The sequence below is a fragment of the Polypterus senegalus genome, chromosome 13 (assembly GCF_016835505.1).
Source record: "Polypterus senegalus isolate Bchr_013 chromosome 13, ASM1683550v1, whole genome shotgun sequence".
In the NCBI taxonomy this organism is placed as follows: Eukaryota; Metazoa; Chordata; class Cladistia; order Polypteriformes; family Polypteridae; genus Polypterus; species Polypterus senegalus.
Window position 1 is genome coordinate 31245235 of NC_053166.1, and position 18817 is coordinate 31264051.

The following is an 18817-nucleotide window of genomic DNA, read 5'->3' on the forward strand; positions in this document are numbered from 1 at the left end:
AGCTTCCACTGCTATGATGATGACACACAACTTTATATAAGTGTTGATGCAACTGCAACATCTTCACCTGTTGTACTGACTGATTGCATTCGGGAAATCAATCATTGGATGAAAGCTAATGTTTTACAAGTTAATCCTGATAAAACAGAAATCCTATTGGTTGGTACCAAATTTGTCCTCACTGCCCTTCGTGGGCTAAAAAAGTGATGTCAATGGGATCCTGGTTGGACCCTCAGCATCAGTCTGTAATTTGGGTGTCATCTTTGATCAGCTTCTTACTTTTCAACCACACATTAGCTCAATAGTATAGACAGGTTTTTTTTCATCTCTGTAACATTGCTGCTCATCTGCATTCTTTCCTCAGTGTGAAAAATACTGAAACACTAATGCATGCTTTCATCACTACCCATCTGGACTATTGCAATGCATTGTTTTATGGCCTCCCAACTAAATATATCAATAGATTACAGTAAGTTCAGAATTCTGCTGCTCATTTACTTACACACACTAAAAAATCTGCTCACATCACTCCTGTTCTCTATGATTTGCATTTGTTACCAGTCTCTTCAAGAATCAACTATAATATTATTCTCATCACCGTTAAAGCCCTTCATGGTTTAGCTCCTCATTATATCTGCCAGAGCTGCTGCTTCCTTACACTCCTGCTCATGAATGAAGATCATCGGACGCTAACTTACTCACTGTAGCTAAATACAGGTTAGTAACTATGGGTGGCAGAGCTTTCAGTGTGATGGCCTTAAAATGCTCTTCAACTCAGTCTTTGCAAGGAAAAATCTATTATTCTTTTCATACTTCTGTTAAAAGCACATCTTTTCAATGAGTATTATTATTTTCTTGTGTTTTGCTGAATTGTAAAGTGTCCTTGAGTGTATGAAAGGTGCTACATAAATAAAACATTATTATTATTTTTATTGTTATGAGTTTATGCCAAATGACGAAAACTTTTCTGAGCTGATCTGAAAGAGAAAGTTAATTTTTTTGCAGTTTGAGATAGATTTGAATATCACTTTCTCACTGAAGGTGTATTGGGATTCTTCCAGTTAAGCAGAATGCGTCTTTGTGCGGGTAGTGTGGCATGACAGATTTTTCGCAGCACACTTTAATCCCATCTGGTATTGCTTCACTTACTCCTTTTAAAGCATTAAAAATGATTTTTAGCTTCATTTGTTTCCAGGAGAAAAAAATCTGAGTGTGGAACTAAAAATATGTCACCTAGTGATACAAGCAGTGGATCACCAGTTAGTCAATTTTAGACAGGTCTTTGGGGGGCCATCCATCTATCCATTATCCAACCCACTATATCCTAACTACAGGGTCACGGGGGTCTACTGGAGCCAATCCCAGCTAACAAAGGGCGCAAGGCAGGAAACAAACCCCAGGCAGGGCACCAGCCCACCACAGTCTTTGGGGGACTTAGTGAAAAAAAAAGAAAAGCTTTCTGATTGCTGTATTGTTGTATATGTATGTGTTGTATTATTGTTTTTGTTAATTATAAATGATTATTTATCTTACATGTATATTTGTTTCTGTTATTTGGTTAAATATGTACTGCGTCTTTAAATATCAGTATTATATGTTCTGTGGGTGGAGCCCCAAGAGGCGGGGCCACCCTGACATCACTCCTTTTAAGCCCTCACTCTGGCTCTTTAAAGCCAGAGCTAAAAATGTAAAAATTCAAGTTGGGTATCATCTCAGGTGGGAGTGTATGGAAATGAAACAGCTGATGCAATTGTAAAAGTAAAATTATAAAAAAATTTAGAGGTAAAATCAATAGTTCCAAAGAAATAAGAAATGGCAGGAGGTGTGGAACAAATCCACACTTAAAAGGTTTAATTATGAGCTATCTAAATCTGTTCAGGTTAGACACTTTACAGGAAGATCTGGAAAGTAAGACATGTGGATGGCATGACTTGGGTTTGGTCATATCGGGTTAAATTCCACTGTGAAAATTATTGGGAAACATGTGGATGAGATGTGCAAAGAATGTATGGTTCTAGAAACAGCAGAACATGTGAGAATGGAAAGTAGAAAATATTCTGGGGGTTGGAAGAGGATGTCAAAAAAATAAAAGGAAAAGCAGGAGATATTGATATTAGAGATGTTTTAGAAGCAAATGATGAGAACATGAAATTGTGTATAGCACTAGTAGAGTTTTTCATTAATGCAGGGTTAAGTAAAAGAATCGGATACTGCCTGTTCTGCTTCACACTCCTATACAGTAGGTGTTGACAATGTACCTTCAAAGCCAGTGCAATCCACCTTAACTCAAAAGAAGTAGAAGAAGAAGCTCAAATTTAGGAGAACATTTTAGTGTGAAGGATTTTTGTGAGTATTCCTGATTCTTTGTTTTTGATGGTTCTATAATACTTTTACTATATTTGTTGGTTTCTGTTTTCTGGATTTGCAGATTAGGATTTTGTTTGTTCAGGATTGTCATTTAGGCAACTAGTTTTTGCCTATTTTCAGTAAGAATTTTGCTTCTTTTTGTCTATTATTTCTAATAATTTTTTTCTTAATAAAGAATTCGTTTGCCGCCCTTTTCATTTAAGTTGAAGGTTTTCAGTTATATTCTTCTGGAGAGTTTTTGCTATATTTTGGGACATTTCTAATTATTTTGCGAACTTCACGTTTTTTTTTTTTTTTGGAGTCAGCTTGGCCCAAAGCCTGCAGTTAGCAGTTTTGAGGTCTCCTTGGGCAAGCTGGTTAAGTTAAGGCCATACCTTTATGGCCTTTTTAGGAGACCACACACCCCATTTTGCGTTGTTTGGGACTCAGTTCACAGCAGTGATCTTGTGAACTATGCAGGCGATCACTAAAAAAAAAATGAGTAGGAGCCATTAAGTTTAACATTAGACATCTAATTGTTTGATTATCCAACTTATTCACAAGCAGTGTGGCTTACTGGTTAGGGTTTGGATGGCTATCAGTGATAAACTGTACATTACGGAGAGAAACCAGAGCATGAGACACTCCTGAATTCTATCCATATGATCAAAGTGTCATCTAAAAATTGTTTATTTAATATATTGGTCAAATTAACTGAGTAATGCATTTCTGTTTATTTTAAATCACCATATTCAAATAAAGGGTTGCATTGTGCTACATTGTGCTAGGCTTTATCATTGAATTAAATCAAATTCACATATAGTAATACACATAGTGCAAATTGTAGTGAAATGCTTAGTTATAGAAGTTCAAGAAAATATAAATATTAGAATAAATCACAAAAAAAACACACACACATAAAAGCTTATGGCTTGGATAATATGAGAGCTACTGTTGTCAATAGCAAGCTTTCAGATGGAAGTAAGATGGTCAGATCTTCCCAGCTGTGCCTCAGGTTTACATTTAACATAATTAACATTTAGACAGAGCAGATCCAGCTTGTTGTATTCACAAATGGAACAAATGTTTCCCTGACTGAATTCATTAACATTCTAGGGTTATATGATTCATCAAAAGAGTTTAGGCAAATGACTGAATCATTTCCGTTTCGGAGTTAATAAACTTTAAAACAAGGCAATGTAACTTGAATTTTCCCAAGCAGTTACATGAATCTTGGCAGCATCTGGTTTAGGGCTTGTACTATTCCTGGACTGGCATCTCATCCAAGAGTTTTTTGATTTTATTATTATTTTTTTTTATATATACTTTGTTAATCCCAGTTGGGAAACTGTCTTTTTACATGGCCTTTTGGGGTCAGTTATTGTACAACACCCCTGGAGCCATTTTTAGGTTGCTCCCAGTCTTGAATCTGAAAATAACGTGTCAGTAAATGAATGAATGTATCAAAGGGCAGCTACCAAGAACTGGCCAAGTCCTGGGTTAATGCCATCTGCAGTGCCTATAAAAAGTATTCATCCTCTTAGAAGTTTTTACATCTTATTGTTTTGCAAAATGAAATCACAGTGGATTATACTAAACAGGACAGTCAAATTGAATACAGATATTTGCAATGCGGTCTAAAAAAATTGCAAATATAAAGCAAAAAAAAAAAAATCACTGCAGAAGTATCCACCCCTGACACAACTAAATCCTCACTGGTACAGCCAAATGGTTTTAGAAGTCACATTATACGTTTAATGGTGATCACCTATCTGAGACTTCATGTGGAAGGCCCAGCTTGTGGCGAATCAGTATGGTGGTCTAATGTACATACTGAAGGATACAATAAGCAACTCTGTGCAAAGGGGATTGAAAAGTACAACTGCAAAATATCCAAGTCACTAAATATCCTTTGGACTCCATTAAAATCATTAAGAAATAGAAAGAGCATGGCACAGCTATAAGTCTGCCTAGAGCAGGCCGTCCAGAAAAACTAAGAAGAAGATGACTAGTGAGGGAGGTCACTAACTAACCTATGAGATCTCTAAAAAAAATGAAGAGCCACAGTTGCTCAGATTGAAGAGACTGTAGAGGCAAGGGTTACATGAATGCCTCACTAGTCACAGCTTAGGGAAGAGTGGCAAAGAGAAAGCTGCTATTAAAAAACTCAGCTACAGTTAGCCAGAAGGTACATGGGAGACTCTGAAGTGAGCTGGAAGAAGGTTCTATAGTCTCATGAGATCAGAATTGAGGGTTTTGACCATTTGTCTAAACAGTATGTTTGAACTCTGCACATTATCACAAACGCACCATTCTCACCGTTAAGCGTGCTGGTGGCAGCAGCATACTGTGGGGATGCTTTTCTGGGGCAGGCCCTGAAAGACTTCTGAATGCACCAAAATACTGGAAAATCCTGGAGGAAAAATTGATGGGTGTCTGCAAGAAACCTACACTTTCCAAGACAACTCTTAAGCATAAAGTTAAAGCTACACAGAAATGGCTTAAAAAATACAATGTTAATGTTCTAGAGAGGTCAAATTGCAATCCAATCGAAAATTTGTGGCTGGACTTGACAAAGGTTGTTTGCTCACAGTCTCCATGCAACCTGACAGAGCTTGAGTGGGTTTGCAAAGAAGAATGTGGAAAGCTAGTAAAGTGAGGCAGACCTGAGCACATAGACTCATGGGTGTCATGGCTGCCAAAGTTGCATCCACTAAACACTGACCTAAAGGGGTGAATACTTATGTGTTCAATTATTTTGTGTTTCATATTTGTAGACCACCAAGCAGTCAAAAAAGTCAAATTAAATTCATTGTGATTCAATTTACAAAGCTAAAATGTGACAACTTCAAAGGGAGTGAGAACTTTTATGAGCATTGTATTTAAAGTAGTTGTTGCAAAAGACTAAAAAGATGTTAGGTACAACTGGCCAGAATGAAATCCCAGTAGAAAGATGCAAGACTTATTTTCCATGATACAACAAGATACTTTGCAGTCTTGGAGAATCTCACAGTTCATTTGCTGTTATTAGTCTATGCGTAGTTAGCTAAGGCACTTTTTGCATCTGGTGAAGACAGCCACATGATAGCAATGGACCTGGCATGGCTTGCTAGAGGTGACCCATAAGTAGAGCTAGGATATTCTTGTAAATTACATCACTCAGACATCCTTGGACCTGGTTATTTCCCCCAAGGATCTGTGGACTAACTCTGGATATAAACCTCTTGTCTGACCTGCTCATCTCCGAGGCAAACAGTCTGAAATTGACAATGGGGTGAAGCTGGTATTTAATTTCAGAGGAAATGTTCACAGTCTCATTCTACAGTTAAAAACTTTTTCACACCTGCTGTTTGTTGAGCTGAAAAAATGTAAGTGCAGCTAATAAGCTGATAATAATGCTTGCAAGGTTAAGCCAGGACTAATTGGAAACACACTGGCACAAATGAACAATGGTGCATTGATTTTGGGTTGTAAAGGTTAATGTCTTTTCCAGGTCTGCTTGGAAATGGTTCTGTAATTGCAGACGTAAAGAGTAATAATATGTATGAAAATAATGTACATGACCCCTATACATACTGGGTAATAACAGCTCTAAGTGAAACAAAACACAATTGACATTAGGTAATTATTAGGCAGTGAAATGACCAATATGTATGGTGCCTGTTTCTTCACAACAAGAGACCAGAATGGCTTATATGATGTTAGACTCTGGGTACATTATACTTTTCCAAAGCTATTTAATTTTACATTTATTCATACAGGATAGCTGTGTCTTGCAGAGAGAAGTGCTGCTACAGGATCCTGCATCTTGGGTTTGCATCATATGCTTGGTCATTGTGCATGTGGAGTTTGCGTGTTCTCCCTCCATCACCATGGGTTTTCATCTGAGTATTCTGGTTTGCCTCACACATCCCTAAATACTGTACATATGTGTTGGGTTAAATACAGCTTCCATATTGTCCCATGTGTGGATATGTGTGAGTGGAATGCAATGGATTGGCTGTTTCCAGTGTCATGCATGAGTGCCTGAGGATCACCTTGCCGGCTCTGATCATGTATGTGCTACCACACCAGGGCAAGAGGGGCAATGTCACTAACTGTCTTGTCTTTTCCCTCCACAGCACAGAGTAGGCGACCCAGGAAGCCCACTGACCACACCTCCTTCATTTATCCTCAGATCTCGCTCTTACTGGTAGGAAACATATAAAAAGAGGTCATCCCTGGATGATGGCATCTCACTTAGACCTGGACTCGCAGAAGGACACAGCTCTGAGTCCGATGATCCAAAACATATTTTATGTTTTAGCATCTCCCGTGTGCCTATTTAACTAATTGCAGCCTCTTTTTTGGGAGAAAGGTATTAACATTAGAATTACCAAAGCCTATGAAGAAACTTGTAATCCTGACCCACCTTAAATCTGTTCGCACCTCTCCGTCAGTGTCTTTTGTCTTGTAAATGTTTCAATCAACACAAGCAGCATGCATTCCAATCCCCCAACCACCGTAGCCCAAGTCACAAAGAAGATTCTCAGTGCTCTGTGTTTATGTTGGAGTGAATTGCCTGGGGTTGTAGAGGGTAAATAATATATTGTTATTTGGAACACATACATTTCATGTATGTTCCATGTCTACAACAATCTATCTAAACATATTGTTAAAACAGAAATGTTTTTCATATTTTAGTAATAAATGACAAAATTAAGACATTGGGTGAATCACAGGCATACCTCATCAAACAATATTCAGAATGACAAAATAAAAACAAGCTGATAGGAATGTTTGCACTTTATTAAAAATGAAATATAATGTTGCCACAAGTATTCAAACCCTTTGCTATGACACTTGAAATTTGATATAGCTACGTGCCAGTTTATTGATTATTATTGAGATGTTTCTCCACCTTATTTGGTGTTCAGCTGTGGTCAATTCAACTGATTGAACATGATTAGGAAAGTCTATAGGAGGTCCCACACTTGAGTAAAAACCAAACCATGACATCAAAGGTTACCTACAGAGAGGATTGTGTCGAGGAACAGATCTAAAGAAGGCTACAAAGAAATTTCTACAGCACTGCAGGTGCCCAAGAAGAGAGTGGCCTCTTAAATGGAAGAGGTTTAGAACAACTACAACTCTTCCTAGAATTGGCTGCCCAGCCAAACTGAGCATTCTGGGGAGAAGGGCCTTGATAAGTGATGTGACTAAGAATCCAATTGTCACTCTGGCTGAACTCCAGAGAACCTGTGTGGAGATGGATAACCACCACTGCAACACTCCGCAATCTGTGTTTTATGGCAGAGTAGCCAGATGAAAGATAAAAGCCCACTAGGAGTTTGTAAAATGTTATAAAAAGGACTCTTAGAATATGTGAAACATGTTTCTCTGGTGTGATTAAAGTGTTTGGCTTCAATTCTAAGCATCATGTCTCAAGAAAACCTACCATTATTCATCATCTGTTCAATACCAGTCCACTGGTGAAGAATGGTGGTGGCAGCATCATGCTGTAGGGTTGGTATTTTAGCGGCAGGGACTTGAAGACTAATCAGGGGCAAGGAAAAGTTGAACGGAGTAAAGTACAGAGATATCCTTAATGAAAACCTTCTCCAGTGCACTTTGAACCTCAGAAAATACTGAAGGTTTAAATTCCAACAGCGCAATGAACTTAAGTACAAAGCGAAGACAACACAGGAGTGGCTTCATGTCAACTCTGTGAATGTCCTTAAGTGGACCAGCCAGAGCCCAAACTTGAACCCAATCAAACATCTCTGGAGAGACCTGAAAATATCAATCCAGTGATGGCTTCCATCCAACCTGAATGAGATTGAGAGTATCTGTAGAGAAGGATGACAGAAATCCATGTGTATTCATGCATATGAAGCTTGTCATATGAACCCCAAGGAGCCTGTAGTCCATAATTGTTGCCAAAGGTTCTTCAACCAATTACTGAGTAAAAGATCTGAGTACTTTTTCATTTTTAACACATTTGCAAGCATTTGATAAAATCATGTTTTCTCAAAGTCATTCTGGGTCATTAGGCAAACAAACTATACGATAAAAAACAATATATAGTAAGAGAAATAATAAAATAATGAAACATGTATGTATTTGTTATATGATGTATTATCTTTATAATAGAAACAATACCTTAAACAGAAGAAACTAATAATAACTAAATTAATAATTATAATAATATTAATAATAATTAAAATAATAATTAAACCTTAACACTAAAATGTATGTAGCACTTTTACAATACAAACCATGCAGACAAAACATGAAATACAACAAAGTACATACTGTTATAATAATAGTTAGACTATTATACTGTACATCACTGTATATTATTATTATTATTATTATAACCATATGTACTGTTGTTGCAGTAAGAAGGTTCACCTTTGCTCAAAATTCATCTTTTCTGTCAAAATAGACAAGAGAACAGAATTTGATTTCATGTAATTTAAGTGATTTGCTTTCTACCTTTCCGCTATTCAAGTGTTGCTGTCATAAAATGTTGGCACGGTAAATGAAGCTGTTAAAGTTCATTTTCAGAATGACAGGACTACATGTCAATGGACGTTCACGTGCAAAATACCTGCCTTGGCTACAACAATTAAGTCAAGAAATTAATCATGCTGTACAGCTGTTCACGTCAGTTGGCCTAAAATTGTCGTGCAGACAACAGGAAACTGAATTTCATGTTTTTATTTCAGACTCCTGTGCTACTGTGGAAGTTGAGTCTTGAGACGCAGGCATGACATTACTTTAGTCTTTAAATCTTTCATGTCTGTGTCTTTGATCTCTAATGCAAGAGGGCTGTCTGGTAAATGAATGGAAAAGGGTTATTAATAATAATCATAGCATGGCAATGACTGTGTTATAAGTTGAAAGCCATTTTCAGTGTTGGCTCCTAACTTTATGTGCAACTGCAGAGGATGAGACTGTCTTGAATGAAGTTCACTATAAAGTGTGAAATATGGATAAAGATAACAAAAGAGCAGGAAAAGAAAATAATGTCAGAGACTGTTATTATGCAAAATATTGCATTTATATTATCTTGCCCACACTATTTTCCAAGTACACATAGGAATATTATGGAGGATTAATTTTACAGAATTGTGGGCTTTTATTTTCTGGTTTAATTTTCTTTCCAGAAAAAAATGCATACAGCTTCTGCTTTTAGAGATAATGGAAGACAGATGGTTACAACCCAGAATGACTTCAAATGAGCTAAAATATCAAAAAAAATATATAATAATGGAGAAAGATAAACTTGTAATTAAACACACTAGAAAGTTACATGGAACAACACACCAAACATCCAGGGCCACTCTGCGAATTCCCATAATGGGTTCAAGTGCCTCACTATTGTAGGAAACTGAGTGGGGAATCCCTGTTTCGTGTCCACATTAAACAGTTTGGTCAGACTCCCACTTTCTTCACTGGCACAGAGTTTGGCTTGGCAGAGTGGATCTTAGAGCTACAGTGCACACAGCTCCAAGGCTCTGTGGAGAGTAGATTCCAGCTTTTATTCTCCATGGTGAATGAGTGGCTTTGCACCCCAAAGAGTGCGGCTTCTCAGCTTTCATCTCACAAAGAGAACAGATTGTGTCCACTCAACTACCTCAAAGAGAATAGATCTTCATCTTTCAGCTAATCCAAAGAGAAAAGCTCATCAGCTTTCAAGTCCTCCATGGGAGGGCACAGATGAGATGAATGCAGCAAGTCTTGAAGGTGATTGGGTCAACGTCTCTTCCAGTTACATACACAGTGCCTCTTTATAGGGATGTTGTTTTGTCCATCACATCCAAGCTGAGTTCAGTTAGTGGTTGCACACCTTCGATGAACATCTGTTTGGGTGTCTTTTTATCTAAAGGAGTCTCTTCAGAGGTGTCAGCTCAACTCTGATTTACACCTTGGTTGTCAGGTCAAGAACACGGCTGAACAAAGTGGTGGCACAAGCTGCACTTCAGCCATTCACCCTGGGATGCAGTTTGTTTATATAGACACAGATACAGCATTGGACTCTACATTGTTCTCCTCTCTTGTTAAATGAATCTTAGCCTGGAGAAGTCTATTATTTCTTTACAGCTAAGATGTCTCACTTATAGGTTTTCTAATGTTGTTATCTGTCCTGGTGTCTGTATAAACACAGGGAACTCCAGTCTCTGTATTACATTTTGCCTGAAGAATGGGCCTGAGTTGCCTCGCAGCCTTGCATATTGTAATCTTTTTGCTTGACTTCTCACTATAGCCAAACATAAGATAGCAGTAGTACCAAACTCAAATCCAAACTCAAAAATCGTATTCAAAAAATGTAAAAGAAGAATGTTGAATCCAGAAAAAAAATAAAATTTCACTTGTAATCTTTTAAGGGAACATGCCATGGTTGCCAGACATTCCAATTTGAGCAGGACTGTTCCAAGCTCAACAGACAAATCCCGAGTACCACATTGCCTCTGAAAATCCCGATTGAATAGAAATTGAATGTAAAAAAAAACTTAATTTAATTTTTATATTGACTATTTAGTTAAAGAGGCTTGCTAATTTTTTTTAGACAGTCTGGCATACCATGTTTTATGAAAAAAGTTTTTAACTGCCAGCTGAATCTGAGTGATTGAATTGTGTGTGTTCGTGTACAGTATATCGTGTGCTCATGTTGTCGTACGTTTCTTGTGCTCATCATGGCTTCTTGTGCCAAGTGATACTGATAAAGACTTTTTGACTAACAAGTTAGGTTGTTTCTGCATTTTGGTTACATATATCATGTCATATTATACAAAAGATAAAACATGTTACAAGTTATTTCATACATACCTGTTCTCTTCTATATGTGTACTTATATACGTATGTTTATATGTTTAGATTATACGATATATATGTATAATTATAATTTAATTAAAATGATACTTTTTTGTCTTCCTTAGTTCTTTAAAAAAAATTTTGTTCACTAGAAATTGTGGCTGTCCCAATCTGTGATTGTGGAAATCTGAAAAACCTGGAATATTCTTAAACTTATGCAGTGGTGGCATTGCTGCCCTGCTGTAATTAGAACATGCCGGGTCTTCCTTGCATGGAGTTTGAAAAGCACTTTGGGTAGTGGAAAATAGCACTATATAAATGTAAAAAATGATTATGAATTATTATTATTATTATTATTAGTAGCATCAGTCACTGTGATGTGAGTGACCAAGGCCCCAGCAAATGGGATCCACATCACAGCAATACGCTAAAAAATTGATGTCTTCCTTATTTTTGTCACAATATTTACATGGAAATTTGAAAACACAAGCATGGGGCAACACAACACAACACAAAGAAGGCAAACCAGAAATGTAGGACAAGAATAAAAAAGTCAGTACACAGCAATGTCTTACTCTTCCTTTCTTGTCCTTCCACCTCCATTCCTCCTCTGGAGAGCTTTGTCTCTTTCTCTGTCCTGACTCTGGCTCCCTGAGTAGTGGCAGGCAGCTCCTTTTATGTGATTCCCGGAAGTACTTGACCTAGGAACACTTCCAGGTAAGGCTGAAACCCCATGATATGGAGCTCTCCAGTCCCCTCAGCACCCCTGTGGTGAAACCTAATAGGACTCCAATTTCCATGAAGCCAAAAGGGGATTTGTCCCAACTCTATAGTGCCAATGAACACATGTTGTATTGGATTGTTTTGTTTTTTTTTTTTGTTGGTATTAAACAGGGTTTTACCCGTTTGCCACTCCAGTCTTTCAACAACAACAACATTTATTTATATAGCACATTTTCATACAAAAGATGTAGCTCAAAGTGCTTTACATAATGAAGAATAGAAAAATAAGAGACACAGTAAGAAAATAAAATAAGTCAACATTAATTAACATAGAATAAGAGTAAGGTCCAATGGCCAGGGGGGACAGAAAAAACAAAAACAAAAAAAAAACTCAAAATAAATAATATAAATAATAAATAAATAAATAAAATAAAATTTCAAAATTTACCTTGCTTCATTCACCCTGCTACAATATATATATATTTATTTAAATGTAGATGTACACACAGATTTACATGTGTAGACTATTCAGCAGGGATTGTAATATACACACAGTACATAAATATAGGCACATTAAAAGATTAAATATATATACTTGTGAGATATTGTCCTTAATGTTTGTCTAGTTTTGAGTAACAAAACCATATATCGCAGTATTTGACAGCACTGCCATTAACCTTAATTGACTTAATCTCACTATTTCTTGTTGTCTGGGTGAAAGACTTTTTGGTTTATGTAGATTTCCTTTTGGCATTATATTTATTGCTTTGACATCTAAAGTCCCATCAAGTAAAGTAAAGTTCACTTAATTATTTTTCTACTTCCCTAAGTCAGTGGCCTCAAGAAAGAAATAGTTCCTTCTTTCACTTTTCTCTTTTTTCTATTTTTTTTTTTTCTGATGACCTGGCTTAGATCATAGGAACAAATGAATGCATGTGGATGTTAATTATTTTGTCAGGGTCACACAAGGCCAAATCTACCCAGTATTTCACAAATTATAAAAAGAAACGCCTGTAACCTTCTGTATATTGTATTAGCCTCAGTGGTATAAAAATAATCTTTGATTTCACACTTCTAGTGCTGATTGAATGGAATAACAGCGTGATGAGATTGCAGGAAAAGGTTTCGGATATGGCAGGACCTGCAAAGGACAAAGACAAACTTTCAAGACCAAAGCAGAATTTCAAAAGAATGCTTACTAAGTTTTTCTGTACTTTATAAATATTTACAAACATATAAATACACACACACACATATATATACACAATACTGTATACAATGCTTAATATCTACCAATCTGTATATGTTTATTTTTATATACAGTATATCTATCTATCTATCTATCTATCTATCTATCTATCTACAGTATATTTTATATATAAACATCTACACATGGAAATGAGTGTGTGTGTCTGTCCGGCCCGGAAGTGCAAGATGGCCCAGAAGTGCGAGTCTATAGCATGAAGCTCAAACAGCCGGCAAGGTGGCCTAGGTTAACAAGTTGTAAGAAGAAAGAAATATGAGGCTACTGCATGACGCTGAAAGAAAGTGACTCCGTCGCCAAAGTGAAACCGCCGAGAAAAGACAAACTCGCTTAGTCACTAATACACAAGCGAGGCAAGCACATCAGCAAAACAAAACCTCTGAGGAGAGAGAAACTCACTTACTCAATAAAAGACAAGGGGGGCGAGCATGTCCACAAAACAAAACTGCCGACTCTGCATTTCAGTTTTTTTTCTGACAATTTCAATAGTTTCTAGAAGCCCGGGATTACACAGCTTCCTATACATATATATATATATATATATATATATATATATATATATATATATATATTGTCACGCATGCGCGACTAGGAGACCGCGGATGGATCTTATAACACATTGAAGGACGTTCGCCGGCGAGGAATGGTGGGGTACTAACCTTGTTTCTTTGTTTTCCAGGACTAAAGACGCTCCGCCATAAGACCTTGCCCGCAGTACGTTCACTTCCGCCCTTCCTCCGCCATCTTCTCTGACGTCAGCAGTCCCATCATCCATCACGCCTCCTTCCCAGCATTCCTGCACTTCCGGCTCCTCCCATATAAAAATGGCCGCCGACGCCTAGTATGGCGTCGCGCATGAATGTTATTTTCTTGTGTTTTGACCCTGCATTATTTTTGTTGGAAAAGTCTGGAGTGTCGACAATATAAGGGGCCGGAAAACCCCAAACCTTTTTGTTGTCTCCTATTGAGTCTTTTACAATATATATATATATATATATATATATATATTCAAGGCATTTGTAGTCTGAATCACAATCTGATTGTATGGGTGGTTACCTATACAATCAGATTGTGATTCAGACTATGAATGCCTTGAATGTAATTACCCCGATCTATATACTGTCAAATAAATGAACCACATGCCATGGCGCAACGCGAGGCTTCACCTCTAACGCTGATGTCCGAGGTTTGATTCCCGAGAGGGGGTGCAGTGAGTGTGTACGCCTGATGAGCCCAGAATTTGGGCGAAAAACGTGTCACGTACTCTTTGCATTATTTGACAGTAAAACTATTTCATACATATATATATATATATATATATATCTTGTCACGCATGGGTTGCACAATTGCACAGGTTCATTCAGGGTTAAGGCAATAAGCAAAAAGGACAGGTGCTGTACAGGCTTTTAAATATACGAAGTGCTTCGCGAGAAGCATATCACACGACACAGCAGCAGCAGTAGCCAAGCATCTAACAGAGCAAAGAGGAGGCATACTGTATTTGTTCCAATTGCAACAGCGTTTAAGAGGGGGCCTCGGAGGAGTGACACCATCCTCCAGGGGTATGCAGAGCCCCCTTCTTCACAATATATATATATATATATATATATATATATATATATATTCATAGCATTCGTAGTCTGAAACACTATCTTATTGTATGGGTGGGTAACGCATGTGGTTGGTCTGCAAGTCGGCAAATGTCCACTACACCCTCTCAGTCACAAGAAGCAAATCATAGAATGTTATATAGTCTTACTGTCAAATAATGCAAACAGTGCGCAACACGTGTTTCTCCCTTATTTGGGCTCATCCATACAATCAGATTGTGTTTCAGACTATGAATGCTATGAATGTAATTACTCCGATCTCCAGGATGTCAAATAAACAAACCACACACTGTGGCACAGTGTAAAGAGACTTCTCCGCTGATGTCCGAGGTTCGATCCCTGCGAAGGGATGCAGTGGAGTGTGTACGCTTATGATGAGTCCAAATAAGGGCGAAACACGTGTTGCATACTCTGCGTTATTTGACAGTAAAACTATATAACATATATATATATATATATATAGGGAAATAGTATATAAATATATATTGTAAAGAATTCCAAGCACAGTAGAAAAAGGTTTGGGGTTTTTACGGCCCCGTATATTGTCTACAATCCACAGACAATCAAAAAACAGGTCAAAACAGAGAAAAACAAAACATTCATCTGCGCGATGCCATACTAGGCGTCAGCGGCCATTTTATATGGGAGGAGCCAGAAGTGGAGGAATGCTGGGAAGGAGGCGTGAGGGATGACGGGACTGCTGACATCAGGGAAGATGGCGGAGGAAGGGCGTAAGTGGACGTGCTGCGGTACAGTGCCCTATGGCGGAGCGACTTTACTTCTGGAAAACAAAGGAGAAAGGTTAGTACCCCGCCATTCCCCGCCGTCGAATGTCTTTCGATGTGCTTTAAGGTCCATCCGCGGCCTCCTACTCGCGTATGCGTGACATGACCCCCCCCCTTAGCCCGAGACCATCAGGACGGGCGGACCTAACCGAGAAGTCGTGAATACGAGAGAGGGCATCGGTGTTGGCCTAAAGGCCGCCGCGGCGATAAGTGACCGCGAACTTATAGGGCTGTAAGAACAGAAACCACCTGGTGACCCGCGGGTTCGACATCCACTGCAGCGCAGCGTGATCAGTCACTAGGGTGAACTCGCGACCCAACAGGTAGTACCGGAGATAAGTCACTGCCCACTTAATAGCCAGGGCTTCCTTCTCCACCGCTGCATACCGAGTCTCCCGGTCCAGCAGTTTCCGGCTCAGGTACATCACGAGGTGTTTGACACCATCGATGCTTTGGCTCAACACGGCACCCAGGCCTGTGTCCGAAGCATCGGTCTGGAGAATAAAGGGTAAGGTAAAATCAGGGATTCTTAATATAGGTGTCGACGTTAGGGCCTTTTCTAAGTCACTGAATGCGTTTTCTGCCTTGTCGTTCCAAACCACATGAAGGGGAGCGCCTTTCTTTGTCTAGTCAGTCAAGGGTGCTGCCCTCTCGGAGAAACAGGGTACGAACCGCCGGTAGTACCCGGCCAACCCCAGGAAAGCCTGCACATGTCTCTTGGTATTCGGACGGGGCCATCCCAGGATGACTTTGACTTTGGAACACTGGGGTCTCACCTGTCCTCGTTCCACAAGGTAGCCTAAATATTTGGCCTCCTTCAAGCCAAAGAAACACTTACGGGGGTTAATACGGAGGCCGGCTTTAGCCAGTGTCGCAAGGACAGCTGAGACCTGCAATAGATGTTCCTCCCAGGTGCCGGAATAGATGACGACGTCATCCAGGTAGGTGGCACTATAGGACTGGTGGGGCTTCAGCACTCTATCCACCAGACGCTGAAAGGTCGCTGGGGCCCCGTGCAGCCCAAATGGGAGGACCTTGTACTGCCAGTATTCACTAGGGTCGCTAAAGGCCGTTTTCTCTTTCGCCGATGCCGTTAAAGGAATTTGCCAATACCCTTTCGTCATGTCAAGGGTAGTCAAGTATCGGGCCGCACCCAGCCGCTCGAGTAGGTCGTCAATGCGGGGCATCGGGTAGGCATCGAACTTGGAGACCTGGTTTAGACGTCTAAAGTCATTACAAAATCTCCAGGAGCCGTCTGGCTTGGAAACGAGGACGATTGGACTAGACCAGGGGCTGTGGCTTTCCTCAATGATGTCCATATCCAACATACGTTGCACCTCCAGTTCCACTTCAGCGCGTTTCGCCTCCGGGAGTCTATATAGGGCCTCTCCCGAACGATCACTCCGGGGTCTGTGACTATATCATGCGCAATCAGGGTGGTCCGACCAGGTGACTCGCTCACCACTTCAGGGTTGGCGTGGATGACCTGGGTTATCTCACGCCATTGTAAGGGTGTCGGCTCGTCCCCGTGGTTAAGGGGAGATGCGCCAGCGAATAGGGAGAGGGATCTTTGGGTGTCGGGGACCTCTTCCCTGTCCTTCCACGGTTTTAATAAGTTGACGTGGTAGATCCTCTCACTCGGCCAACAATTAGGCTGGAGAACCAAATAGTCGACGAGCCCTTTTCTTTCTTTAACCTCATATGGCCCCTGCCAATGAGCTAGCGGCTTAGAGTGGGAGGTGGGAATGAGCACCATCACTCGATCCCCCGGGAGGAACTCTCGGAGGACGGAATTGCGGTTGTAACACCGGGCCTGTGCTGCCTGCGCACAAGTCACGTGGTCTTTTAGGATAGGCCTGATTTTAGCGAGCCTGTCGCGTAGTTGCGCGACATACTCCAATATATTGGAGGAATGGAAGGTCCTCCTCCCAGCTCTCTTTTAGTATGTCTAAAAGCCCCCAGGGTTGTCGTCCATACAATAACTCAAAGGGGGAGAAGCCTGTAGAGGTCTGGGGTACCTCCCGGTAGGCAAAAAGCACTAGCGGTAGGAGTTGGTCCCAATTCCTGCCATCGGCGCTGACTACCTTGCGAAGCATCTGTTTCAGCGTCTGGTTAAATCGTTCTACCAACCCATCTGTTTGGGGGTGGTAGACAGACGTCTTTAGGTGCTTTATTCTGAGTAATCTGGCAACCTTCCTGAACATATCCGAGGTGAAGGGGGTACCCTGATCCGTGAGGACTTCTTTGGGGATACCCACTCTTGAAAATAAGTTGACTAATTCCCGTGCGATATTTTTCGTATTAGCGGAGCGCAGGGGAACCGCCTCTGGGTATCAGGTTGCATAATCAACCATGACTAATATGTATTTGTAGCCACGGGCGGAGGGTTCGAGGGGTCCTACTAAATCAACCCCTATTCTGTTAAATGGAATGTCTATTAAAGGAATGGGAACGAGAGGAGCGCCGTCCCTCCTAGGAATCTGGCGAGTCTGACACTCTGGGCAGGACTGACAGAAACGCCGGACCTCCTCGTTGATTCCGGGCCAGTAAAAGCAGAGTTTGACTCTTTCCAGTGTCTTTTCGGCCCCAAGGTGGGTGCCTAAGAGGTGAGCGTGTGCCAGTTCACACACCTCCCGCCAGAAGGTACGCGGGACTAGCAACAACTTCCGCACCTCACCCTCGTGTGTTGCTACCTGATACAACAGATCGTTTTCCAGTACAAAGAAGGGCTCGCGTGGCATGGAACCGTCAGCTGCCTGGCAGAACAACCGCATTCCGGGCAAACCGCAGGGAATCATCATTCCACTGCTCCCTCTTAAATGAGGCAGGCGTGGACCTAAATTGATGATCCAAATTGCTCAGTGGGTCTTGTGAGCGGCTGTGCAGGCGTGTTCCCTGGCTTGTTCCTTCCCCGGCGGATACTTCCGGGTCAGAGTCCGTCACCTGAGAAACATCCCCCAACGTGCCTGCGCCATCTTGGCTTGCCCCAGAGCATGGCGTGGAGGCTGCGGGAAGGGGGCCTCGTCCCCTCATAGCCAGACCTAGGGAGGCTTCGGGAGCAGCGTTCGTCTTACCGCAATTTGTTTGCGACCAGTCTTTTCACAAAATTACCGGATGGGGGGTACCTGCCCCTTCCAGGTAATGAAGCACCGGGCGGAACGGTAAGACTTAGTCTCTCCGTGCACACATGTGACCTGTAAATGCTGTTTGAGCCACTGTCGCGGTCAAACAAAGCCACCACCGAGTGCCCATTCAACAATACCACTCCCGTGTTTGGAGTTGCCAACGGG